This window comes from Talpa occidentalis, unplaced genomic scaffold, assembly GCF_014898055.3.
Source record: "Talpa occidentalis isolate TD23 unplaced genomic scaffold, MPIMG_talOcc4v2.1 talOcc4.14, whole genome shotgun sequence".
NCBI lineage: Eukaryota > Metazoa > Chordata > Mammalia > Eulipotyphla > Talpidae > Talpa > Talpa occidentalis.
In genome coordinates, this window is record NW_023601433.1 from 39184984 (window position 1) to 39212922 (window position 27939).

The 27939-nt window shown below is 40.4% G+C and overlaps 1 pseudogene; it reads right to left on the minus strand.

The window, feature by feature from the left end:
* Positions 1-915: 915 nt before the first annotated feature.
* LOC119244136 (polycomb protein EED-like) lies at positions 916-27633 on the minus strand (annotated as a pseudogene).
* Between the last annotated feature and the right edge of the window lie 306 nt (positions 27634-27939).

The following is a 27939-nucleotide window of genomic DNA, read 5'->3' on the forward strand; positions in this document are numbered from 1 at the left end:
AGCTGCATCAGAGACAACTGAAGATGAAAATCTACCATCCCCATATATAACTAATTTGTGCTATACACCAACAAGAACCTGCTTTAAATTTCCATTCCAGTTTACAACCGCCATACTGTACCCAGGCAAAGTTAGTGGCTTTTGAAAATAGCACTGGGACAGGGCTATCTAAGGATACATTAGTGTATTAACTGTACCCCCCCCCAAAAAAAGACTTGTACAGTTTAAAAGCAAATCTTGCACAGCCTTCATTTCAATTTTTTCTTTAAAAGGAGTTTAGCTGTGGCTGGAGGTTTAGACGCTTTATAGACAAGAAGAGAAAAATTATGCTAGAACCAACTTACTCATCATCATCATTGTCTTCTCTTCCCATCACCTTCAACCCACATTAATCACTAAGAACTTGTGGTGAGAAAGCACTTCCAGGTTAGAGAATCAGAGCCCTTCCACTGACTTCTTTGAGGGACCCCAAGCTCCAATTGGACGGAAGCTTTTTATTCAGGGACTTGCCCTGTGTTTCTCTTCATCTGACTGTTGATTCGTATACTTTAATAAATTGGTAAAAGAAAAAGAAAAAACTTGCATTGAAAATATGCTGTCTGTATTATTTCATGTCTGTTTCCCTTATTGCCTCTTGACTCTCTCCACCCACCCCCTACCCCCTCTCCCAGCTACAATGAGAACACAGACTGTATCTTAACTTTTTTTGTTTTACAAAAATAAGTTTTTATTAAAGGCAGTAGAGTCTGATCAGGAGAAAGTACAGAGTGTAAACAATGTAAACATCACTACAGTCAGCTTAGCCTGATTGAAGGCTGAAAGACAACTCTAAATGTTCTATGTGCCATTACTACCAACATACATTAACTCTGCTGTACACAGAAAACACACTAATTTTAATTAGGGAAAAGTATTTCATCCAAGTTGGTCTCAAGTCCAAATACTGGCATCATCACAAACAGCTCTAAGACTGCTACTTTCCCTGCTAAAACTGGCTTGTCAAATAGCAGCACCACACTTATGATGAGTCAGTGTTGTACATTTGGTTTTATAAGGATCTTCCTACTTCTAAATCCCACACATAAATTTGACAACTGGATTGGCCAATAGAAGCATCTTTTGCCAGAAATCCACAGAAAACCGCATGTACCAGTTGTCACATGAACTCTAATCAAATCACCCAAGAATAGTCACATTGAACTCCCTCATATTTCCATTTTGCCAGATTTCCAGCATATAATGGCACATTCACAAGACTTGCAAAGTATCAGGTCCATAATTGCTATATATGTCTCTGGTAAAAAAAAAAAGTCAGGAAAAGGAATTTTCAGAGAAATAGTCTGCTAGTTTTATTTGGGTTATAACAGTAAGATTCCTTAATTGCACCCATCATTCCTTTGAATTAATCCTCCAAAATTTAAGAGAATGATTCACATCACAGGACATTATTTCTTCACCCAAAAGATCATAATCAGCACTTATTGCTTCTTCTCTGTACCCTTCAACACCTCCAAATATTGCCACTAGAGTGTCCTTTTGGATATTCCATAATTGTGAAGTATGATCTTTACCTACTGACAGGAGATAGATTTGAATCTTTTGGGTGAAATTCCAGCTCATTGAAAGCATTTCCATGGCCAATGTAGTGCTTTATGCATTGCATTGTTGTGGGATTAATTATCCGAATTATGTCTCTAGATCCAACCACAACCAGCAGAGGATGCTTGTATTGCTATCATATATACAGGCACAAGTTAGAGATTTTCATCAAAATCTTGCCATTTACAACAACATGGATGAAATTGGAGAGGATAATGCTAAGCGACATAAGCCAGAAAGACAAAGGCACATTACCTACTGTGTCACTATATGTGGAATATAGTGAAACAAAACAAAGGGATGGTCAAAACCAAAGCCATAACTAACCCTTGACATGGAACTACAAAACTAAGGCCACCAGAAGGGGAAGGTAGAAGTGGGGGAGGGAGGTGGATGTGGGGGAGGGAGGGGTCTAATGGAGCATGGTAATGGATTTTGGGGACTTTGGTAGTAGGTATGGTATAAAGATATACTTGGAAGAGATTTGAGCTGGTAACCCCTAAAGCAAATGCAGCGATGTAAACCAAATTTACCTCAATAAATTTTTTTTTCATTGGGATCACCATCCATATAAGATTGCAAGAACAGATTTATCCTTGTGAGTGACATTCATGTAAGATAATTCCGTGGCTTCCTACAGGTTGCAAATGCTAATGCATTGACTTCCTTTCATATCTTCCTCTTTCTATGTTACTTTCAGAAGAATTTGTATTTTTTTAAAACTAAAACTATTAAGATTCTGATTTCTGTTCTTCAGTCCTAAAGGCCATTATTAATGATGGATCCTGAGATTCTGCCATACAGAGCTATACACTATCTATTATTCAGTTATCATTCCATTTTATTCCAGAGGACATGTCGTATAATATTATGTGTTTGTTTTAGTCAATGTTGTTGCAAGTAGAGCTCATGAGTCACAAAGCTGGCCTGAAGAAAACCAGGTAAGAAAATTTTGCTCTGCAAGTGCAAAAGAAAAAAAGAAAGTGATGGGAATGAGAACAATCAAGTCTAATACTCCATTGAGGGAATAGGTCACCCATTTTAACTAATACCTCAATTGTAGTTTGTTGGATGGATTCTCAGCCTCATTTTTCCCTCATGAATTTTTTTTTATGCCATTGAGCCCACGTATCCTATTTTAACTGTGATGTTTGTATGGTGCTTTAAATTTTCAGAGGATTTTAATTTGTTAGTCAAAACAATATCTTGACAGGGTTTAATTATAAACTGTAATTTTTTTCATTTGCCTTTTCTGATCTTTACAGGTCCTCTACGTTTTAAAAATAAACTTGAGGTTAGAATTGATTAAAGAAAACTGTAGGTGATGTGATTATTTTCACCATGTGAAAATTGAAACAGGATGTCAATTAGTATTTCTTTCTTTTTTTTTTTTTTTTTTTTTTTTTAATGGGCCTCCCCTGGTGGCTCAGCAGTTGAGCGCTGGGCGGCAAAGCTGCCCTCAGCCTCTGCAGCGCTGGTTCTATCCCTGGCCGCCAGCAAGGGTCATGGTGCAATAGACCTCTCCTGCCGCGCCCGCTGCTCCCCTCAGCAGTGTATTTCATCAGTCTACCTGTTCTGTTCCCGCTCTAGCTCTGGTGAATTCTCTCACCCTCCATGCTTCTGACTGTACCCAGTGCTTGTGTAAATAAATAAATAAATCTTAAAAAAAAAAGTTTAAATAAAATTTATTTTATTTATACAAGAACCAGGGTATAGGCCAGATGCATGGGAGGGTGAGAGGATTCACCAGAGACAGAACAGGCAACAGAACAGGCAGACTGACAAAATACACTGCTGAGGGGAGCAGCGGGCAAGACAGGAGAGGTCTGCTCGCCATGTGGATTGCTGCAAGGCCGGCAGGGATTGAACCAGCACTGCAGAGGCTACGGACAGCTTCACAGCACCGTGCTCAACCGTTTGTGCCACCAGGGAGGCCCTAATTAGTATTTCTTAAGTAGAGAACCAGGAAATAATTTCTAGTGAAATTTTTAGTGAAAAAAAAATAGAACTTTAACAAAACCATTATTACAATTATAGATTCTAAATTATGATTCTCAGGTAGTATTTTTCAGTGTAATTTTATTTTATTTACATTCTCTCTCAGTCATTCATTCATCAAATATTAAACAGTTTCAATGGGCTATTTGTTACTCAAGGCATTGGGGATTTAAAGCTTGATAAGACCAATATCTTTGTCCCTCAACAAAGCAACAGGAACAACTTAATGAAAAATAACTTTTTTGTTTGAAATATTTTTGTAAAAGCACCTTTAAAATCAAAGAGAGGGGCCTCTCTGGTGGTGCAAGAGGATAAGTCTCTCAGAATATCAAGCTGCCTGCAGCCACTGCAGCACAAGTTTGATCCCCAGCCAGGGAGCCACCCACATGGTGACGAAGACCTCTCCTGACTTGCCCGCTGCTCCCTTCAGCAGTGTATTTCAGTAGATCTGCCTGTTCTGCTCCCCATTCTGTCTCTGGTGAATTCTCTCACCCACCCCCCACCTCTGGCCAGCACCCCAGCTCTTGTATGCATAAATAAACTACATAAATCTTAAAAAATAAAACCAAAGAGACCTACAAGTTTTTTTTAAAGTATCTTATTGATAATTACAATCAACCGTCAGTATTCTAATGAATCTGAGGAATATTCTAGTCTCACATTCTTGTTTTGGCTGGTCATTTATTCACTAGAAGGTCTGCCCCTTTTTACGTTTAAAGTGTTTTTGAATAATAGCTCTATAAAGTCTCAGATTCCTTTTTTTCTTATGAGTCTTATTCTCTTATTTTAAAGGGTCTAATTTTGAAGTTAGATAACTACCCTTTATTACCATCATATATTTCATTATTGAACATGAATGTTTAATACTCTTGGCAAATGCTAAGTATAATACAGTACTTTGGCTAAAAGAGTGAATAACAAAACACACATGTTCCCATAGCATTTATATTTTTGTATCTTAGAGAAATAATTTATTTTTTCTGGGTGATTGACACAGTCAACTATGCAATATCTCAAACAGATATTGCCTCATCAGGAAAATAGAAACTTGATAAATCTTTGGCAAATAGTTGCTTGTTGATTTTGATTTTTACTTTATTATAATTAGTCTTTTTCCTGGTCCCTTATTTAGGTTTTCTAAATTCCTGCTATGAGTGAGACCATCTGGTATTTTTCTTTTTGGGAGAGGAGGGAGTAGGATCAAAACAAGGGGGGTGGGGGTGGGAATTGTATGGGGACTATAACCAAGATGAAGATGCATTGTGCAAAAATGAAAAAATGATGTAAAAATATATAAAATTAAAAATAAATAAATATACAATTTATGATGAAATAAAAGTCTTTGACAAATAAGGGAAAGAGAGAAACTTTCCTCAGTAGAATAGACTTCTAGACCTCCAAAATAAAACAAAACAAAAAACACCAAGAACCAAAAAATCAAAAAAGAAACACACCAGAGCCACAGTCTAATTATTATCACATGTTTTCTGTTTTGAGTTACAGTGTTGAAAGATAGAAAAGAAGATTGAGGGCGTTCCAATGTGAAGGTCATGAAGGTTTCAAAGATTAAAATGCAGTCTCACTAGTACTGTAAGAGTAGGTGGAGTCACGTTGCTGAAACATTTAAAAGTGATTAACAAAGTGATGTGTGAAAAACAAGTGGTCGACTTGGCTATAATTTCAGCTGATTTGGAAACCATTTGTAATATAGAATAAATCTCAATAAACCATTCAATGAGAGATGCAGGCACAGTCCTTAAGAAACAAGCACCATTGTTAATGTTATTTCATTAAAGTCATTTTTTCCCTGGGCTCTTTTTTGTGATTACACTTCAAACGGGCACACTGTCAACCTCCTGCTGAAGAGGAGATCTGGAACAGTAGCTCCCAACTACATGTTGGCCTTAACAGTCCCTGCCCTCCCACCCCACCAAAAAATCAGGAGCCCACCACAGGTCAGGTGCCTGAGTGAGCTGCCTCCCATTCTTTACCAGCCTGAGCACTAACACATTTTAAGACAGCATGTGGTTTAAAAGCAGAAATTTCACTGAGCATGTCCTTGATTATGTGACATATGCTTCCTTGGGAAGCAGCATGTTGAAGTATAAAAAGCACTGAATGTGGGGGAAAAAAAGATGTAAATGAGACCCTGATCTCTGATGTTGCCCCTATGCTCTCTATGCATCCATGATAAAGACCTTAGTTTTCCAAGCCTCAGTTTCCTCTTTGTTGTGAGGATTTTGTGTGAATTCGCATAGTAAACTTTGAGCTTCTATCAGATATTTGCTGTTGCCAATGCCTTGTTTGTTTTTTTTTAAAGATTTGTTTATTTATGTATACAAGAGCTGGGGTGCAGCCAGAGGTGCGGGGGTGGGGTGTGTACGACAGGATTCACCAGAGACAGAGTGGGGAGCAGAACAGGAAGATCTATTGAAATCCACTGCTGAGGGGAAAAGCAGGAAGAAAGGAGAGGTCTGCTGTACCATGTGGGTTGCTCCCTGGCCAGGGATTGAACTTGTGCTGTAGTGGCTGGCAATAGCTTGATAGTGCTGTCTTTTACCCCTGCACCACCAGGAAGACCCAACCAATGTCTTGTTGTACATAAGATGACTAACTGAAGCTGTATAAAAAAGAAAAAAATGAGATAGAATGGAACATGCACTGTTTGGTGTAAATTAGTTGTTCTTTATAAATGTCAGGCAATATTAACTTTCTGGTCACTGATTTTTAATGTTCCTACACATTATATACCTGTATATAATTTTATATACAAAGCATAGATTATCAGTATCAGAGCACCTTTAGTAATGACCTGATCTCTCTGATTTCAATGAGAATTTTGCTCCTGGTTGTGTTTAGGTTTGGCAAACCTAGATAGACAACGCCTAAGTTTCCTCAATCCCTGTCTCTCATTTTCTTCGATGAGAGGAAAATAAACTACTCTTTATGACACAACTGCCAGCAAAATAAATAAAATCTATTTTCCTGCTCACTTTGAAAAACATCAACATGGATAATTAGACAGGAAACAAACACAGTTGAGATATGAAAAAGAAACAAAACATTTCCAACTTAATGAACCAGGAAAAAACCTTACACTATAATTGCTGCTATTATCTGATGTGTTGGCAGCCAGTTAATAGAGGGGCACTCCAGACAAAGGAAGTTAATGAATGATGTTGCTATTTGCACATAGTTGAGAAGCCTGCTGCCTTCACATAGGAAAGAATTCAAAGAGCCATTACAACATCTATCACATTCTTTTCTGATTGCTTTTTTAAGTTATGTTCCTCACTACAGTGTGAGTTTTGTTAGGGCAGAAACAACGTCTTTGTCATCTTTTTCCTAAAACACGCAGCCAACTACCTAACCTTTAGTATGCATTTACTTTTTAAAAAATGAATGAATAAATGAATAAATGCACTTTCTCTTCTACTCTTGGACTTAGGAGGGCCGGAAAAAAAGAGTTAAAGAGGTACTTACCAATAAATATGGGAGAATCTCCCTTTAATAGCAGTTAGAAATGGATTTTGTGAGAAATATATTTTAATTTGCAATTCCTATGGATTTAGCTGATGTGCACCCAGTAGAGATCTAACTCCCACCTGGTGATCCATGGTAATAATCAGACAAAGGCAGAATCTCTGCTGGACTCTATTCAAAGCAGCTCACAGTTCTCACTATGTAACTCCTTGGGTGTGGTTTTTGCTGAGCAGCTTGAGGTTTCTGATTGAAGACTTGTTTCAATTAGAGAAAATCTTCCTGCCTATTACCATTTCAAATTCTTAGCATTTTAGATAATAAAAAGATGACACAGAAATTTAAAGCTGTGTAACATGGGTATGGATAAATATGTATGTGTGGACAAACTCACTGTCTTTCCCCTAAAAGAATGAGCAATGAAAATGCTCAGCCCTTCCCACTTGATAAGACCCAGGCCATCCTCCCCATCTCAGTTTGAGAAATTTGGCTCTCCTGTCCCCACTCGCAAACCTGGTTTTGCTCACGTGAGTTGTTTCCTGATTTTTCCTGGACCCACCTATCACAACGCCATTGTCTCCTAACTACACCGTGACGTATTCCCTGTCTCCTGTAGATGGTTGATTTTCTATTCCAAAGCTTGTTCTTCCTTTTGTCATTTTTCTGAATTATTTGATTCCTATTTGTTTTTCTCAATTCTTATGCCATTTGATCCCTTACTCACTTTCAGCCTTTTGAAGTTTTCTTACTCTCTTGGGCTTTCACTTAATCTCCTGGCATTTTATACACCCAGCCTTGTACTTGTTATTGAAGGCTGACAGGAAGGGTTATGAGACAGCATGTGGCTGGCTGCCCCCCACACTCTGACAGAGTGATGGCACTGTGACAGTGGCCTAGTCTCGACCTTGCAGGTCCAGACACCTGGCCATGCCAGGACTGCTAGGGCACGTCTGTCTCAAGGAGACTGAATTGTAAGAGCCACATTCACAAGAAGTTTTATACATAAGCCTACATTCTAATTTATTAATTACAGTAGTAGACATCTTGCCCAGGATCCCTGTAGCACAGAGGATTGCCTTTTCTGATAGTGAGGTACCTGGAAAATGGAATAACCAAATGATGGCTTGATGAACATGCAATGAAACTTCATAGAGTCAGCATTATGAAGCTTTCTGCAGTCACTGCAGCACAAGTTCGATCCCTGACCAGGGAGGTGACTTACATGGCTCAGCAGACCTTACCTGCCTCGCCCGCTGCTCCTCTCAGCAGTGTATTTCAGTCACCCTGTTCTGTTCTCCACTCTGTCTCTGGTGAATCCTCTCAACCCCCACACCTCTGGCTCACACTCCAGTTCTTGTATGCATAAATGGATAAACCTTTAAAAATTAAAATAAAATAAAATGAGGGAGGGTTTTGAGACAAATTTCATCCAGGCCTGGGAAGCCTGGTGACTCACAACAGAGGACAACTTGTATTGGATAAATATGACCAGCTCTGGGCCACTGACTTCTGAGTACCAGGTCAATTCAGACAGGATCCAATTCAACAGACTGAGTTTTTGCTGATGGACCTAGAGTCAGATTTATCTCCCTGAGATTGTCTCCAGGTCACTATGAGTGGTATAGTCAGTTGTTTTCACACTTATTTTTATTATTTTTTATATTTTTATTATTTTTATCATTTCACACTTATTATTGTTATTTCTTAAGTAATATTTCCTTATCTCATGCCCAAGGAGAGATGATATTTGTGTTTAATCTTTTAAGTGGCCATATTATCAAAAATCTTACTGTACTAAAAAAAACTTACTGTACTAAAGTTATAGATTAGGTTTCAATTACTGGAAGCCAAATGAGTGAATGAGCTGTTGACATAACTCACAAAGGGCTTTTGCATTAAGAGGGAAATATGACTCACCACTTTTGTCCAGTCACTTCTACCTTTTGCTTAATTTTATTATTTATGGTCTTTTAGGAGAAAGACAAAATTAATGTTTGCAGCGTTTGATTATAATCAAAGGCAATGTTTGAATATACAACAAGGAAGGGTCTTGAATGGCTTGAAAATAATTACTGAAGAGATGCAGCTTTGCTACTTTGTGATTATATAGAATCCTTTTTAAAATTATTTTTCCAATACAGAAACAGATGAAAAGTACAGGAATCTACAAAAGCGTTCAACATTTTATCACTCACATGGACTTGTCATTTTCTAGTGAGTAGCTTGAGCAAGTTCCTTAACCACCCCATGCCTCAGTTTCCCCTCTTGCAAAATGCGAACAGACAATAGTTTTTTTTTTAAAGATTTATTTATTTATGCACTCAAGAACTGGGGTACAGGCCAGAGGTGAGGGGGTTGAGAGGATTCACCAGAGACAGAGTGGGGGACAGAACAGGTGGATATAACTGAAATACACTGTGGAGGGGAGCAGCAGGCAAGTCAGGAGAGGTCTGCTGCGCCATGTGGGTAGCTCCCTGGCCTGGGATTGAACTCATGCTGCAGTGGCTGCGGATAGCGTCATAGGTTGCGCCTTAACCCCTTGTGCCACCAGGGAGACCCCAAGACAATAGTTTTATCTTACAGGGTTATTGTAAAAATTAAATGACTTAAAAAGTGTAGCCCTTTAGAAAAGTACTTAGCACCCAACTGGCGTTCAGGAAATGTTAGTTATTCTTATGATCACTTCAAATTTATGAAGATTAATAAATACTCCTAGTTTATTCAAAACATATTCACTTGTTTACTACACAACAACATGTAAATAGTAATAAACTAAAAGTTTGACTTATCCTCCTGTTACAGAATGGGTGCAATTCATATTGTAGGAACATTACACTTTTCACACAAATTATTGTCATAAAATTGGCCTCCTTGGTAGACACTGAGACATCCTCAGTGTGTGAGCCCATTCGGTTGTGTTTTCAGAAACCACTTATCCAGTCAATTGCTTTGGGAACAACTGGCTAGACTCTTGGTCTCTGTTATGGGTTGAGTTGTGTCCTCCTAAAAGATGTAGAAACCCTAACTTCAGTACCTCAAAATGAGGAAATAGGTGTAATTAGTTAAGTTGTCATACTGGAGTATAGTGGTCCCTTAATCCAATAGGACTGGTGTCCTTATAAGAAGAGACACAGAGACCTAGAGAGAAGATGCACCAGTGAAGATGGAGCAGAGACTGGAGTTATGCTGCCACAAGCCAAGAAACCCCTGTGGCTGTGGCCACTGGAAGAGACTAGAACAATCTGCTTCCTCAAAAGGCTTTGGAAGAAACCTGACTCTGCTGACACCTTGATTGGACTTCTGGCCTCCAGAACTACAAGAGAATAAATTTCTGGTGTCTTAATCCCACCCTCCCCCTGAGTGTGTGGTGATTTGTTGCAGCAGCCCTAAGAAACTCATACAGGCTCCAGAGAAGCACTGTTAGCTATACCCATCCAACTTGTCCATAAAACTAGCTCAATGAAGAGGCCCTTTCATGTGGGAACTATTGGGACCTGACAACCCAGGTGTTTCCAAAGGTGGGTCAGCTCTTTGAACTAGAAATTGATAGAATGAGGCCCACAGATCTCTTAAGAGAAGGTGGCCCTGACCACTCTACTTATAGCACACCCTTCCCTCCCTTTATTCTCTACCCTGATTTTTCTTCATAGCACCAGCTGACTCACTTTATCTTTACTTCCTGTCTAGCTTCTCAAGGATTCCCTTTACCGCTAGAATAGAACGCAAGTCCTATGAGAACTAGGACCTCAGGTGGTATTTTGTAAATTTTCTTTTGTACCCCCTGTATCTTTAAACTAGTGATTTCTGGGCCTCCCCTGGTGGTGCAGCAGTTGAGGGCTGGGCTGTGAAGCTGCCCGCAGCCTCTGTAGCCGATTCGATTCCTGGCCACGGGGCAAGGGTCCCAATGGCGCGCAGACCTCTCCTGTCTCACCCGCTGCTCCCCTCAGCAGTGTATTTTGTCAGTCTGCCTGTTCTGTTCCCCGCTCTGGCTCCCCGCTCTGGTGAATTCTCTCACCCTCCTGAGATTCTGACTGTACCCAGTGCTTGCATAAATAAATAAATAAATCTTAAAAAAATAAATAAACTGGTGATTTCTTTAAAAACTTTTTTTGTAGCCCCTGTATTTTGAAAGTTGTTTTTGCCCTTTTTGTCAGACAAAGTATTAAAAACTACAAGCTTTCTCTAAAGTTTTATCCACTGTGCCTCTTTTGTATACTAAATAATGAACAATTGTTGAATGAATTATTGAACTGGTGCTCTGTTTCTTTTATTCTCTATGTCTAATTCACCTTTCTCCTCCACAGTAGTAACTTCTTTTTGGAAATTTTTGTCTTTTTTTTTTTTGAATTTGCTATTTATACAGTTTATTGTTTTAACAATAAATTTTATTTTTATATTCCCATACAATTGCAACACCCCATTCTGACCCCAATCCCTCCCCTCCCGCCCCCCCCCCCCAAAAAGTGTCTCTGGTTCATAGTTTTTTGTTGATTTTGATTTTCACTTTCTTATAGTTATTCATTTTCCTGGTCCCTTATTTAAGTTTTCTAGATCCCTGCTATGAGTGAGACCATCCGGTATTTTTCTTTTTCTTGCTGGCTTATTTCGCTGAGCATGATCCCTTCCAGCGCCATCCATGTTGCTGCAAATTGCATGTGTTTATCTTTTTTGAATGCTGAGTAATATTCCATGATATATATGTACCACATCTTCTTGATCCAGTCATCTATTTTTGGGCATTTGGGCTGTTTCCAAAGCTTAGCTATTGTAAATAGTGCTGCTATAAACATAGGGGTGCAGGTGTTCTTTGGAATTGATGTTTCTGTGTCCTTTGGGTAAATACCTAGGAGTGGAATTGCTGGATCATATGGAAGCTCTATGTTTAGTAGGTCCAGAAATCTTCACACAGCTCTCCATAGTGGTTGGACCAGTTTGCACTCCCACCAGCAGTGCAGAAGAGTTCTTTTTTCTCCACACCCTCGCCAACATCTGTTGTTGCTAGTTTTTTTAATATGTGCCATTCTCACTGGTGTAAGATGGTATCTCATGGTGGTAGTTTTGATTTGCATTTCCCTGATTACAAGTGATGTTGAACATTTTTTCATATGCCTATTGGCCATTGGCATTTCCTCTTCAGAGAAGTTTCTTTTTAGCTCTTCTGACCATTTTTTGACTGGGTTATTTTCTTTGTTGTTGTTGAGTCTCATCAGCTCTTTGCAGATTTTTGTGATCAGTCCATTATCATTAGTGTTGGGTGCAAAAATGTTCTCCCAGTTGGTGGGGTTTCTCTTTGTTTTTGTTATTGTCTCTTTTGCTGTGCAGAAGCTCTTTAATTTGATGTAGTCCCAGCTGTTTATCTTTGCCTTCACTATCACTGCTTTGGGTGATGTGTCTGTAAAGTTGTCTTTGATGTGAATATCACGTAGTGTTTCGCCTATATGGAAATTTTTGTCTTTCTTAGCCTGCTGAAGAAATCCCTCAAAGAGGTTTTACCATGTTTAGGCCATTCTTTAGAAGGGAATGTCCCTGCCATTGTTCTTGAAGAGTCTCCAACAGGCAAGTTTCATCATATTCCTAGGATCTAGGTTCAATACTAAGTTTGCTCTAATATGAAATATTACCCTTATATCCTCAAAGCTGAGGTCTCCTTTGGGTATTAGAGGACATTGGCAGGGCCTCCCATGGTGGCGCAGTGGTTGAGCGCTGGGCTGCGAAGCTGCCCACAGCCTCTGCAGCGCCATTTCAATCCCCGACCCCTGACGAGGGTCCCACATGGCGCGCAGACCTCTCTTGCTGTGCCCACTGCTCCCCTCAGCAGTGTATTTCGTCAGTCTGCCTGTTCTGTTCCCTGCTCTGGCTCTGGTGAATTCTCTCACCCTCCTGCGCTTCTGACTATACCCAGTGCTTGTATAAATAAATGAATTGTATAAATAAATAAATAAACTCCAGTCAAGGAGTGCTCCCCACTCTGTCTCTGGTGAATCCTTTTACCCCAGACCTCTCAAACCTCTAGCCTACATCCCAGTTCATATATGCATAATAAATAAAACTTAAAAAAACAACAACAACAAAATCTCATGGTAAGTGTGGCGCATGGGACTCTCCTAAAGATTCCAAAGAGTCCAAGAGGAAAGCCTTTCAGTATTCTTATAAATCCTGAAATCCTCATTTGCATCCTTAGAACAACTGTTCTGAGTACGAGGACATTAGTACGTGATTGAATAAATGGCTTCAGTCTGCTTCAGCTTGACAGACCCCCTTGCCAATCAGGCTAACGCTTACTGTTCTGAATTTCCCTGAGAGACAACAACACTAAGAAGAGTAAAACTGGGATTATAAGATCCCCAGGCTTTGGCACACACGTCTCAACCACATTACCCAGCAGCTTAAAACCAAGACAGGAACAGACAATGCCTGTCAGACAGCTGTTCCACAGGAAATGTTCCAAAATGATCTAAGTTTCAGCTTTGCTTAAGTTCAGTCAGGTTGTTGGAGAAGCTCCGCTCCTCTTCTGAAGGTAGAAGATCAATTTCAGACTGGTGACACCTTTCCATGGCGTTTATCTAGACTAGCAATTACCGTTACACAGTGTTCACCCTATTGCTCAGCTCTCACTGGACGGTCAAGAAAAGCCACATAACTGGGAGATGCAGAACAAAGATTAGAATAACACAAGGTTCTGATTGTTTTATCTAATGTGCAGCATTTAAAAATTGGGTTTTTAATGCATCTAAGCCATATGTGTTTTAAAAGTTAAGTGTCATGCAGATTGCTCTAAAAAATGATCATCTGTAAAAATGTGGAATCTGAATTGGATGACCTTGAATACTCCTTCCTGTTTTAACCTCTACACGTCTCACTGTCTCTGTATTCCAATCTGGGTTTCTTGCTGATTAAGGACTTAGGAAAATAATAACTGGCAAAGTCAAAATTAGCAAACATGTGTTAAAATGCATATACATGATTTTATGAAATTAGAAACAGAAGAATCTTTTGTCTAGTGTTAGGACACATTCCAAAATTGTCATTCTGCTTTGTACTGCCAGTCTTTTAATTAAAATTGCCAAACACCTATACAAAAGAGAAATAATCTAATTTTTTAAAAAGATTTATTTTATTTATTTTGCATATGAGAACTGGGGTGTAGGCCAGAGGTGTGGGAGGTGAGAGGATTCACCAGACAGAGTGAGAACAAACCAAGCAGATCTACTGAAACATACTGCTGAGGGGAGCAGCAGGCAAGAAAGGAGAGGTCTGCTACGCCATATGGGTTAGCTCCCTGCCTGGGGATTGAACTCATGCCACAGTGGCTGGTGATAGCTTGATAGCACTGAGACTACCCCTGCGCCACCAGGGAGGCCCTGAAATAATTTAATTTTAATCCAAATCCATTTTATTTTGTATAAGGGACATTTCCCTTACCTTCCAAATTTGCTTCAGTCATTTAACCTGACCCAAAATGATAATCTCCTTTATTTACATAAAACTGCTAGCTTTTAAAGCTCATTCTTTTCTATTATCTGTCTAGAATTTGATCCATGAGAGGATGACTGAGCCTCTGAAACAGTGTCCAGCACACAGTAAGTATCCAGGAAGTAGCAGATGAAGTGAATGAATGTGATATATATAGAAATTGGGTCATTCAGCTTGTATTTGACCGAGTTGGGTGCTAAAGCACAGGCTTTAGGTCAGGAAACTAGCCAAAGCCACCAGGTGTTAAATATTAACTACGATTGATCCCGACTTTCAAAAAATAAAACTATAGAAGATGGTCATGAAACACTGGAGAAATTTTAACAAAAAGTGGATAGTACATAATATTATGAAACTATAATTTTTCTTAGGTAACGATGGTATTACTTAAGATAATGTCCTTATTCTTAGGAGATACATATAACAATAGCAATATTTAGAGGCAGTATCATGATATCTGAATTTAACTTTCTGTTGGTTCAGTAACCAAAGAAAGCAAATAAGTGGAAAAAAGGCAAATATTATAAAATATTAATACTTGTTTGATCTGTTTGGAGAGTAAACGGGTGTTTCCTGTACTACTCTTTCAAAATTTTCACTAACATTTGAGGAGATGTGCAATGGAAGGAAGCCCAGGAAAAAGTAGTATATGAGACTATGCGAAAATTTTAATCCTCATTAGTTGTGGTTATTACTGTAATATTTTATATTTTTCTAAATTTTCTGCCTGAGCAGATGTTCTATTTATAATAAGATATATTAAAATTTTTAAATCAGGGCCTTCCTGATGGCCTAGGGGTTAAGGCTCAAGGCTACCACAGTGACGACCCACTGAGATGGCCTGAGTTCCATCCCTGGCCAGGGAGGTGACCCACACGGCCAGCAGACCTCCCGTGTCTCTCCCACTGCTCCCCTCAGTAGATCTGCCTGTTCTGCTCCCTACTCTGTCTCTGGTGAGTCCTCTCAACCCCCCGCAACTCTGACCTACACCCCAGTTCTTCTATGGAAAAAATAAGTAAATAAAATCTTTAAAAAACAAAACAAAACAAAACTCCCTGGTGGTGCAAGGGTTAAAGTCTCAGCACTATCAAGCTATTGCCAGACACCGCAGCACTAGTTCGACCCCTGGCCAGGGAGCAACCCACATGGCGCAGCAGACCTCTCCTGTCTCACCCACTGCTCCCCTCAGCAGTGTATTTCAGTAGATCTGCCTGTTCTGCTCCCCACTCTGTCTCTGGTGAATTGTTATCACCCCACCCCCAGCACCTTTGGCCTATACCCTAGTTCTTATAAGCATAAATAAATAAAATAAATCTTAAAAAAAAAACTGATAAATTTAAGCGCTAAATTTATTTAAAAGAAATATTTTTTAAAAAATCATCCAACAACTACTAGATACATCTCCCATACCTTTTTTGAAGTACAGTGTAGCAGATTGTATTTTCCAAAGATGACTGCACCTATATATTTGTTCCATCTTTTTTTTTCAAAGATGTATTTATTTATGCATACAAAAACTGGGGTACAGACCAGAGGTGTGGGGCATGAGAAGATTCACCAGAGACAGAGTAGAGAACTGAACAGGAAGATTGACTATAATACACTGCTGAGGGGAGCAGCAGGTGAGTTAGGAGAGGTCTGCTGCGCCTTGTGGGTCACCTCCCTAGCTGGGGATTGAACTCTTGCTGCAGTGGTTGCCGTTAGCTTCATAGTACCGTGTCTTAACCCCTTCTGTCACCAGGGAGGCCCCTATATTTATTTCATCTTATATGTTTATGTTACAATGAGACTGACAATTTTGCCACAGAGGTGGCACTTATGTTCTCTCCTTTTGACTCTTCAGAAAGAATTGAGACTCTCCAAGCATTGGAGTTTGACAGAAAGTCACAACAGATATAACTTTGAAGGCTAGGCATTGAACAGGACACAATCTACATCTCTTTCTCTTAAAATACTTGCCCTTAGTATCCAACCACCAAATTGTGAGGAAATCCAGCTCATGTAAAATGGTCTAGTGAGGACATTCAGTTAACAGCCCCAGTTAGTCTCCCTCCACTAGCAAGCAACAACTGCCGTCATATGGTGTAAAGTGGATGACCCTTCACCCCCCAGACACTGTAGAAATCAGTCATCCATTGTGTGCCTGGTCTGAATTTTTGACCACAGAAACTGAGAGATGATACATGAGACAATGCATGATTACTGTGTGTCAAGCCACTACTTTCTGAGGTAATTTGTTATGCAGTCAGAGTAATGTATTGGGACAGTGACATGCTCAGAGGTGGAAAGTGTCTTTCTTATAAATTTACATGGGAGGAAAGAATTGAAATGCACTATAAGTTATCATTAATCTCTCCAACATCAATTAATCAGATATAATAAGAAAGAAGAATTTACATGATAAAAATAAACACCTGGTTACTTCAGAGAAGTCCCAAAAGGGTATTTTAAGATCTCGCACTACTGAGGTTGTTCATATGCCTACAATGTATCGCATCTCTGTGCCAGTAACACAGGAAGGTAGAAGCTCAAAGTTCTGAGTTTTCCCTCCAGGCAAGTTTGGAAGACAGACAACAGATGCAGAATTTTTTCCTGGGCACTAAAAACACCACAATGTCTCTATCTAGTAGCTCTAAGGCAAATGTATCAGTTTTCATAGCTCTGGTTAGGTATTTTGATTGGCTGTTATCCTCATGAAATAAACAATTTCACCTCAAGTCCATCCCTGTAAATACATCAGAATGTGTATTTCACAAATATGCCCTCTGAAGCAACCTGAACTGTTTCGAATTGCTTAGTATTAACTGGTCTTTCTTCCCTCAGAACAAAAGTTCAAGAAGTTTCCTGAGAAATTTATACTTGTTTGTTTTTCCTGTCAAATTTCACACATTTTACCATATCGCTATTTACGAAAACTCAATCTTATTGTAATACTTCCTCTTTTCTGTTCAGAGAAATTGTAAACATATCAGCAAAAAGGGAACTACAGTTGTCTGAAACACTAACACATTTTAAAAAATTTATTTATATATTTTTTGTATCATTTTTTCAATTTTTTTGCAATGTTTGCTTTGTAATGTAGTTCCCATAGGATTTCCACCACCAGTTCACCCATGGGCCATCACCATATTCCCTTGTGCTCTTCCCGCCCTCGTTTTATCTCTCTTCCTCCCCTCATGTTATTTTTTTAATTCTTATTATTTTTTCCATAATGCCTTATTTGGTTCCCCTATATTCCTCCCATAAGTGAAGCCATCTGATATTTTTCTTTTTCCTTCTGACTTATTTCACTGAGCATAATCCCTTCTAGCTCCATCCATGTTGCTGAGAATGGCATGAGTTTATGTTTTATGATTGCTGAATAGTATTCCATCTTCTTGAGCCAGTCATCTAGTTTTGGGCATTTGGTTTGTTAAACAGTAACACATTTAGAGTGAACAACACTGCTATCCTGGACTTTCTCAGTGACCCAGATGCATTCTGCTGTACTCATATAGACAAAAATCTTTTATAAAACAGCACTCATCGCGACCTACATATCTATATATGCATCAAGTTTTTGGCAATGGTCTGCTATTTTTTCCAATGCTATTTGTCATATATGTAAAAGTAAAGACAAGTTGGAACTACGCAGCAGCTTAGTTGGTTACCCAGTTTTCACACACACACACACACACACACACACACACACACACACACACACACAAAACCCAGTGAACAAATTCTTTTATTTTTTTATTTTCTTACATTGTTGTTCATTTGTTTATAATATTTGATTTCTCCCCTCAGATGTAGTTCCCATAATTCTCCCACCACAACATCACCTGTGAACTGTCACCATAGTCCCTTGTGCTCTTCCCTCCCGTTTTTACCCTTCTCTCCTCCCCCTCCCCTGCTGTATGCCTCAGATATATAATTTGCCTGCTAGTTTTGTCTTTTTTCCCCTGACTCTTGGTTTGGTTTCCCAATATTCTTCCTATAAGTGAAACCATTCCATATTTTTCTTTTTCTTTCTGACTTATTTCACTGAGCACAATTCCTTCCAGCTCCATCCATGTTGCTGCGAATGGCATGAGTTTTTTTTTTGATTGCTAAATAATATTCCATTGTGTATATATGCCACATCTTGAGGCAGTCATCCATTTTTGGGCATTTGGGTTGTTTCCATAGCTTGGCTATTGTAAATAGTGCTGCAGTAAATATGGGAGTGCAGGTTAGTGAACAATTTCTTTCCATTTAGTATGATAAGATGATGTAAGCTCTACTTGACCATACAAGTTGTTCTTTCCATTTCTGTCCATTAATTCAGGCCAATGGTTCAAGAAAGACTTCTTTGGTTTGCAATAGAAAAGGATTTATGACACTCCTTTGAGCTCAAATATTTTTATTTCATCATCATTTTAAAAATGTTCATCATGGAGGTGAGCCTCCTGATTTGATTCACTTATGGTTGGGTCAGTTGTTGGCCAAGAAAAGTTATCTACTTCAAAACCATGGATAAAATTGTTAAAGAGCACATACTTGATTCAAAATTGCCATCTTTAGCAGCATCATTAAATAAGAGATTATATACAGGTCATATTTCTAACTTACATAGCAACTCCTTAGAAGTTTACATGTGTTAAATGCCACCTCACCCTGCACTGCTGGTAATCTGTTTATTCCACTCATGTGGCATCTGGCGTTGCTACTTATTGTTTTATGTGCATATAGGTACATAATAAAAGCTTTTCAAATGAACAAATGCAAATAGTCTACCTTCTTATAGTGTTTGCCTTAAGTCTTTATTCCCATTTGCCACTCTCTGCCACTTCCATTCCATAAATGTGGATTTTATGGAATTGCTCCATAAACTGCTTGTGTTCAAATGAGTTGTTTGAATGGCTCTCTTCATGTGCATAGGCAAGTTCTACTTGTTCAATGACCCTCTGGAAATCTTTCCAGAATGCTTTCCTTCTAATGTAGAAAATTGAATTGCTCCCCCTTATTAACTCTGCATATAGTCCCTTTGCTTCAGACCCATTTTCACTCATCAACCTCGTTCCTCTCAATGGTGAAAGATGCATCAGACTCCCTTCTTGGGTGCTTTTCCTGGGCTCCAATCCTATAGCCTGCTTCATTGTTCTCCCCAGTCCCATTCTGGGACGGACAACTTGGACTTGGAGGGAAAGGTGAGGTGAAGACTGTGACCACTGAGTTCAAGGTTAACCAGGGGGATTAGCAAAGTGTCTTCTTCCCTCTCCTCCCTACTCAATTAAGGGAAAAGATCTTGTTAGGGTTAAAGAGGCATAACATAGCCTTGAGGGCACATGAGCTTAGTTTAGTGTCTGGCACTGTGCTCTGTGTAATTATTTGAAGTCACGCAGATAATGGTGTGATAATCTTTGCTGCCTGTTCCTTTATAAGCTTAGACAAATTTCAACTTCTCCCTGGGGTGAATCCTGTGCATAATTTCCTTTTCCGGTTCCCTAATAGGGCAGACAAGGTGGGGCAAGAAGCCACAGAGCCCTGCCTAACACATTAAAGCAATTTATAGGCTTGGCCTTTCATAATAGAAGAGAAGCTGCTGACTAATGTGCTCAGGTCAGACTTCCTGCCCCCAGCTGGGTGTCTACATACTCACTGTGACGGATGAATGGCTTGGGCTTAGTGGCATCATTATGAGTTCCCGGTAACCCAATCACAGAAAAATGACTGGTGAGGCTGTGTGATGACATCTATATTCAGAGGATGATAGTGCCATCCTACTTACCCACAACAGAAATCTGATTATCATGTTAGACTTTGCCTCTGCTTCACAGCTTCACACCGATCATGTAGATTTCATTCATATCCTCCTAAGCTAGTTCTTTTTCTTTCAGTGCCCATGGTCACTGACCTAATTCAGGTCCTTGTCATTCATCCATCATCAGAGCTATTGAAATTAGAACCAACTTTTCTCCTGTCTTAGAGACAAAGGAGAATCAATGTCTAACATCTCTAAATCAATGTCTTCTGCCAGAGCAATCTTTCTAAATTACTAATATGATCAAGATTCACAACCCCTCTCCTTCCCCACCCCAGCTTAAACCTTTTAATGATATCAAATACTTAAGGCTGGAGTTTAAACTCCTTAGGATAGGAAACCACCCCCTGCCTCTTGGCCATATTCCCACAATCCATTCCAGCTAAATCATAGTTTCCTGATCATATTGTACTCTTTTCCCCTTGTGCTCTTTTCATTCATGTCCCCCTCCTGAAATGGTCATTTTTCTCTATAACATCACCCCTACCACTGCTTCAGCATTCATTTATTCTTGAAATGTTACCGAGACTTAACTATATACCACATCAATGAATGAAACAGACAAAACTTCCTGACTTGAAGAATTTTCATTCTAGAGGTGGCAATGGTGGTAGTGGGAAGGGACAGGCAATGCTTAAAAGGAATTATATGAGTATTTGGAAGAAAGCATCATGGGAAAATTGAAGAGCAGGCAAAAGTGGGAAGGACTGGAAGAATCTGAGGACAGCGTGATCTGAGGACAGTAAACAAAGAGAGAATTACAAAAGTTGATGTGAGAACACTAAGGACAGAAACCACTGCAAAACTTTAGTGAGCTGAGGAGCTATTGGCAGGGGAGGGAGTTGAACAGAGGAGTTACATAGTAAAAGAATCCCTTGAGTTGCTGGGATGAAAATACATTGCAGTTAGACAAGGGTGAATACAGAAGGTTTTTTTTTTTTTTTTAAAGATTTATTTATTTATTTATACAAGCACTGGGTACAGTCAGAAGCGCGGGAGGGTGAGAGAATTCACCAGAGTCAGAGCAGGGAGCAGAGCAGGCAGAAGGACCGAGGTACACTGCTGAGGGGAGCAGCGGGCGGCAGGAGAGGTCTGCGCTCCATGTGGGACCCTCCTCCAGTGGCCAGGGAGCAGCCGGGGATCGAACCGGCACCGCAGAGGCTGCGGGCAGCTTCGCAGCCCAGCGCTCAACCGCTGCGCCACTGGGGAGGCCCCAGAAGGTTTTTTTTTTGTTTTGTTTTGTTTTGTTTTTTTTACAGGAGACCTTTCAGGAGACTGAAAGGTCTTGCTTTCCAAGCAAGAAATCCTAGTGACTTGGACCAAAGTGGTAGCAGTGGAGGTGGCAGTGAGATTGGAAGGGTTCCAGGACAAAGAGAAGACAGGACTCAAGGAAAGAACTTTGCTGTTCTCGCAGGCTGGTAAAGAAGAGGTCAAAAAACTGATGATTCTAGGCTCAGACACCCGCTTCCATATAGTTCCTGGGCCTGTTGTTTTTCATATTACCTTTCCCAAGCCTGGGCATCCCTGAGCTGTCTCTTTACAGCTTATCAAAGTGACTACTATGGATAAAAGGAATTGCTGACCAAGAAGAAAAGAGTCAGAAACTTTGAGACCAGACCAGTTTAAACTGGAGCTGCCAGGAGGCAGGCTCCACAGGACATTCACCTTGAAGATAGACATGCGCTCTGCAGTCGCCCAGCTGCAGCTGACTGGTGCCCACAATCAGCAACAATAAGTGGACTTTAGCTAAGTCCACTCTTCTTGCTTTCTTGGCCAATACAGTTCAATTCCTTTGTTCTCAAACTCCAGCTCTACCTTAGCCCCAGCACCTCAGGGGGTGTCTCTCATGTCTAAAGAGGGGATCGGACTCCTTGCCCACCTTCCCTGGTGTTTGTGGAATCCTCTTTTCAATCTTGCGTTTATTTTATTTTATTTTTTTGCTTTTTGTATTTTCAATCTTCACTATAGGGCCTCAAGAGCCTTTTCTTTTCTTTTTTAAAATTTATTTATGCATACAAGAACTGGGGTATAGGCCAGACGTCGGGGGATGAGAGGATTCACCAGAGAGAGTGGGGAACAGAACAGGCAGATTGAAATACACTGCTTAGGGGAGCAGTGGGCGAATCAGGAGAGGTCTGCTGCACCATGTGGGTAACTCCCTGGTCAGGGATCTAACTAACTCCTGCAGCAGTGACGGCTAGCTAGCAGTGACTGCTAGCTTCATAGGTTGTGTCTTAATCCCTTGCGCCACCAGGAGGCGCCTCAAGAGCATTTTCCCAGGCTTGGATCAGGGCCCCTAGACGGTACCCACCCCCACCCCACCCCCATACCCATCTTGCTCCCAGTCTATCTGCCTGCGTTTTTTTTTTTTTTTTTAAGATTTATTTATACAAGAGCTGGGGTACAGGCCAGATGTGCAGGAGGGTGAGAGGATTCACCAGAGACAGAGCGGGGAGCAGAACAGGCAGACTGACCGAAATACACCACTGAGGGGAGCAGCGGTCGAGACGGAGAGGTTTGCCGCGCCATGCGTGTTGCTCCACGGCTGGTGGGATTGAACCGGCGCTGCAGAGGCTGCGGACAGCTTCACAGCACTGCACTCAACCGCCTGCGCCACCAGGGAGGCCCTGACTGCATTGTTTTGAAAGGTGGGATCGTACTCATCTCCCTCTACATCAACACCCTTGTCTGGTGGCTGGTGAATTCTGGATAAAGCTGAAGATAGGTTTGGTGGGATTCACCTATAGATTTGGTCATCAAGTTTGTTGTCTGAGCTACTCTAAGGTTAGAGTTGCCATTAACTGAGATGGGGAGATTTGGGAGGAGAAGGTTTTGGGGGAAGGTGGGGAGTAATGGCTTGTAACGTTGGCTTGTAATGTTTGAGACACTTTAAGACACAAATTGAGTATTTTCTCCTGAGTGCCTTCCTGGTTGTCTGCCCCCCACCTAGAAAATGTGCTTTGTTTTTCTGTAACTTGGTTTCCATTGCTGTCATAGCTCTTAGTATACAAAACCTTCTTTTAATACAAATATTTTAGAGCAAACTGTGTTGACTCTGACTGAAAAATAAACCAATAACTTCTGTTCTGGCAGTGAAATGGAATCTGTCCTTCTGGTATAAACAACTGGAGAACTGGACAAACTATATATGAAACAACAGTATTCAGATATTGGGGTGACAGGCAGCATAGAATGGGGTCTCTGAGATAAAGGAAATAAGGTGACTCTACAATCACCCCAGCTTTCTGCCTTAAGGCAATTTTTTTCAAATGTTATACATGTTTTATTGAGGTAGCATTGATTTAGATTACTGTTTGCGTTTTAGAAGTAGAAGATCTTCCCCCTCAGATGGTGTTACCACACAGAGCCACCAAATACACCATAGTCCACCGCCGTAGTCCAGTGTGCTCCCTCCTACCTTGCTCTCGTCCTCTCCTCTCTTTCCCTTTGGTATCCTCAGTTCTTCTGTCAGGTTTCTGGGGTTAGTTCTTAATTTGGATTTATCTGACCCTTTGTTTGGTTTCTCTATATTCCACGTATAAGTGACACTGATGGAAACTTAGGGTAAAAAAATTTGAGATGGAAGATCTCACAAGGACACCAGAGTGGGGATAGGGATGATTAATGAATCTTAGACTAAACTTTGGTGTGGAAGTGTTCAGGCAAACTTAGTATTGAACCTAGATCCTAGGAATATGATGAAACTTGCCTGTTGGAGACTCTTCAAGAACAATGGCAGGGACATTCCCTTCTAAAGAATGGCCTAAACATGGTAAAACCTCTTTGAGGGATTTCTTCAGCAGGCTAAGAAAGACAAAAATTTCCATATAGGCGAAACACTACGTGATATTCACATCAAAGACAACTTTACAGACACATCACCCAAAGCAGTGATAGTGAAGGCAAAGATAAACAGCTGGGACTACATCAAATTAAAGAGCTTCTGCACAGCAAAAGAGACAATAACAAAAACAAAGAGAAACCCCACCAACTGGGAGAACATTTTTGCACCCAACACTAATGATAATGGACTGATCACAAAAATCTGCAAAGAGCTGATGAGACTCAACAACAACAAAGAAAATAACCCAGTCAAAAAATGGTCAGAAGAGCTAAAAAGAAACTTCTCTGAAGAGGAAATGCCAATGGCCAATAGGCATATGAAAAAATGTTCAACATCACTTGTAATCAGGGAAATGCAAATCAAAACTACCACCATGAGATACCATCTTACACCAGTGAGAATGGCACATATTAAAAAAACTAGCAACAACAGATGTTGGCGAGGGTGTGGAGAAAAAAGAACTCTTCTGCACTGCTGGTGGGAGTGCAAACTGGTCCAACCACTATGGAGAGCTGTGTGAAGATTTCTGGACCTACTAAACATAGAGCTTCCATATGATCCAGCAATTCCACTCCTAGGTATTTACCCAAAGGACACAGAAACATCAATTCCAAAGAACACCTGCACCCCTATGTTTATAGCAGCACTATTTACAATAGCTAAGCTTTGGAAACAGCCCAAATGCCCAAAAATAGATGACTGGATCAAGAAGATGTGGTACATATATACCATGGAATATTACTCAGCATTCAAAAAAGATAAACACATGCAATTTGCAGCAACATGGATGGCACTGGAAGGGATCATGCTCAGCGAAATAAGCCAGAAAGAAAAAGAAAAATACCGGATGGTCTCACTCATAGCAGGAATCTAGAAAACTTAAATAAGGGACCAGAAAAATGTATAACTATAAGAAAGTGAAAATCAAAATCAACAAAAAACTATGAACCAGAGACACTTTTTGGGGGTGGGGGCGGGAGGGGAGGGATTGGGATCAGAATGGGGGGGTTGCAATTGTATGGGGAATATAAAAATAAAATTTATTATTTAAAAAAAAAAACAAAAACACAACTACCTAGTTCAGCTAACAGTCCTTGGTACTGCCCTATCCCCAAGGCTACAATATCAGGAGACTCCTCTATCTATATGGCCTGCAGCTAGAGACCAGTTGCTCTAGATAATCAGTTATTAGAACTTTTTTCTTTTACCTAGAAACTCCTAGCGTAATCAACTTCATGATTTATTACAAGGCTTCTCTATGGAATTTCCATATGAGGAATATTATTATGACCAGCTCTGGGTTGTTATCAGACATGCCCTTGCACAATAATTATTTCCCATTGTCAAGTGGGCCAAATTGTTCAGTGTTTGATTTTTAAGCAAGTAATATTCTATGCCACGTACTTACAATAGTCTTATATGTATAATTTATTGCCCAATGTATTTACTAAGAAGTTCTTTCTTCTTATGACCAAGAACAAAAAACAAAGGGATATTCAATCTTCAGCCCCACCAGTGTGAGGCACAAGGAATCTTCAGCCCCACGGTGTGAGGCTCTTTAAAAGTCGTTGGTCCCACAGTGTGAGGCTCTTTTTCTTCAGCCCCACGGTGTGAGGCTCTTTGAGCTTCGGCCCCACAGTGTGAGGCCCTTTTCTTAGCTGCTTGGCAGTGTCTTACCTGGCTGGGGCAGCAAGGACCCCTGCAGCGGCAGACTTAAATACTCCTTAAAGGAAGACAATAAGATCCTATCACCAAATATCAGCATTTACAATGTCAGCAAATTAAAACAGTACCAAAACCCATGAAATATTTAGGGACCTATCCAATGTGTGTTGAAATTGATTAATACTGTTAGGGGGAAAGGATGTCCTGAGCTAATCCCATTAAAGGCTTTGTGGACTCCACTCCCACTCCAGACTAAAGCCATCAGGACATTGGGAAAGACAAATCCCATCACCACTAAAGGGAAGGTGGCTGGGACCTGAGGGTGGAGTTAAGCAGCCAGGTTGTGTATAAAAACCAAACACGTGGGCCTTGGGGGGCTGGCTATCGCTCGCCTCCTGGCTTCAAGGCTCCTGGCTTGCGGCCAGCTCTCAGGGTGCCATTTTGGGATTCCTGATCAGCGGATGGGGTAGGACTCATTAAAAACTTTGTCTCCCACTTTTCTCTCTGAGCTGTACATTTCATCATTTCCCCTTCCCTTGTAAATAAACCTTTTATTAACCTTTCGCGTGTGCCTGCAGTAGAGCATTGATAAATCCTTTTAAGCGCGCAGGTGAGGACCCACAGTCAGGCACCCCGTTTTGTATCGGGGTTGCTCTACAACAATACGACAGCTGATTCTGTCCTAACTTCTTAACTTCACATATAGAGACGATACATTGATAGTTTAAAATTGATCATGTTATGAATATTCACATCACAGAATTTAGCAAATGGTACAAATTAAGGTTTTATGGCCTCCCCTCCTTAAGAGTTGGTTCACCAGCATGCCACTGGATACATTTAACAAAATATGGAATGATTTCTACAATAAAATATTCAGAGAGAAATTAAAGATCTAAATAAACAGAGAGATATAAGTTGTGCACAGGTTAGAAGGTTCAACATTGTTAAGATGTCAGTTCGTCTCATATTACACTATAGATTCAATTGGAATCCTACCAAAAATCTCAATGGACAGGATGATACTAAAGTTTATGAGGACAAAGTCCTGGAAATAACTAGAAACTGAAAAAAAGAAATAAGCGGCCTCCCTCATGGCACAAAGGGTTAAGTCTCAGCAGTATCAGGTTATTGGCAGCAACTGCAGCATGAGTTTGATCCCCTCAGGGAGCTAGCACACATGGCACAGTAGACCTCTCTTGTCTCCCCTGCTGCTCCCCTCAGCAGTGAATTTCAGTAGATCTGCCTGTTCTGCTCCTCACTCTGTCTCTGGTGAATCCTCTTACCCCCTGCACCTCTGGCCTACACCCCTGCTCTTGTATGCATAAATAAATAAATAAAAGAAATCTTTCAAAAAAAAAAAAGAAGTTGGAAATTTTATACTACACAATTTTGATGTTAACTATAAAGCTATAATTAGAGTAGTAGGTATGATAAAATACACAGATGAATGAAACAATAGAAACTCATCCCCACTCTGCAGCAGACGCTGTTAGTTCTAAGGGCATGATTGGCTGCCTTCAGGGCGCCCTCTGGAGACCAATGGCGGGTATAAACTCCTGAGGACAGGAACTTAGAGGTTGAATGCATGAATAAATGAATCCAAACTGATTCCCAGGATATAACACTCAATTAGGGGGAGAAAGTATGTGGTGGGCTATGTGATTTTGGAGGGAACCAGTCCAGTGGTCTTCTGATACTAATCGTGTCTCTGCACACCCTTTCCTGGTTCTTCGTTCCATTCACTGCCCTGGGCTATTATCCTCCACTTCCTCTGCAAGAAATCCATGCTCGGACTATCCACTCATGACAGATCAACACTGAGCCTTCCAAGAAGGCTCACAGGGAGAAGTCACTGTGCTTAAATTATTCCACCAATCGGCAGGGGAAACCCTGGCCCTGTTCACTCCTTCAATGGGGAGTACAGTATACATCTATAAGAGTGCAGTAAGTTGTCCCGTTCCTGCACATAAAAAGTCCATAGGCCTTTTCAAATTCATTTCCCAAATATTTATTCAGCACTTACTACATGCCGTGATCCATGCTGGGGCCCAGGTGACTCACATTTACAGGCTTGGGGGGAGGAGACATTAGC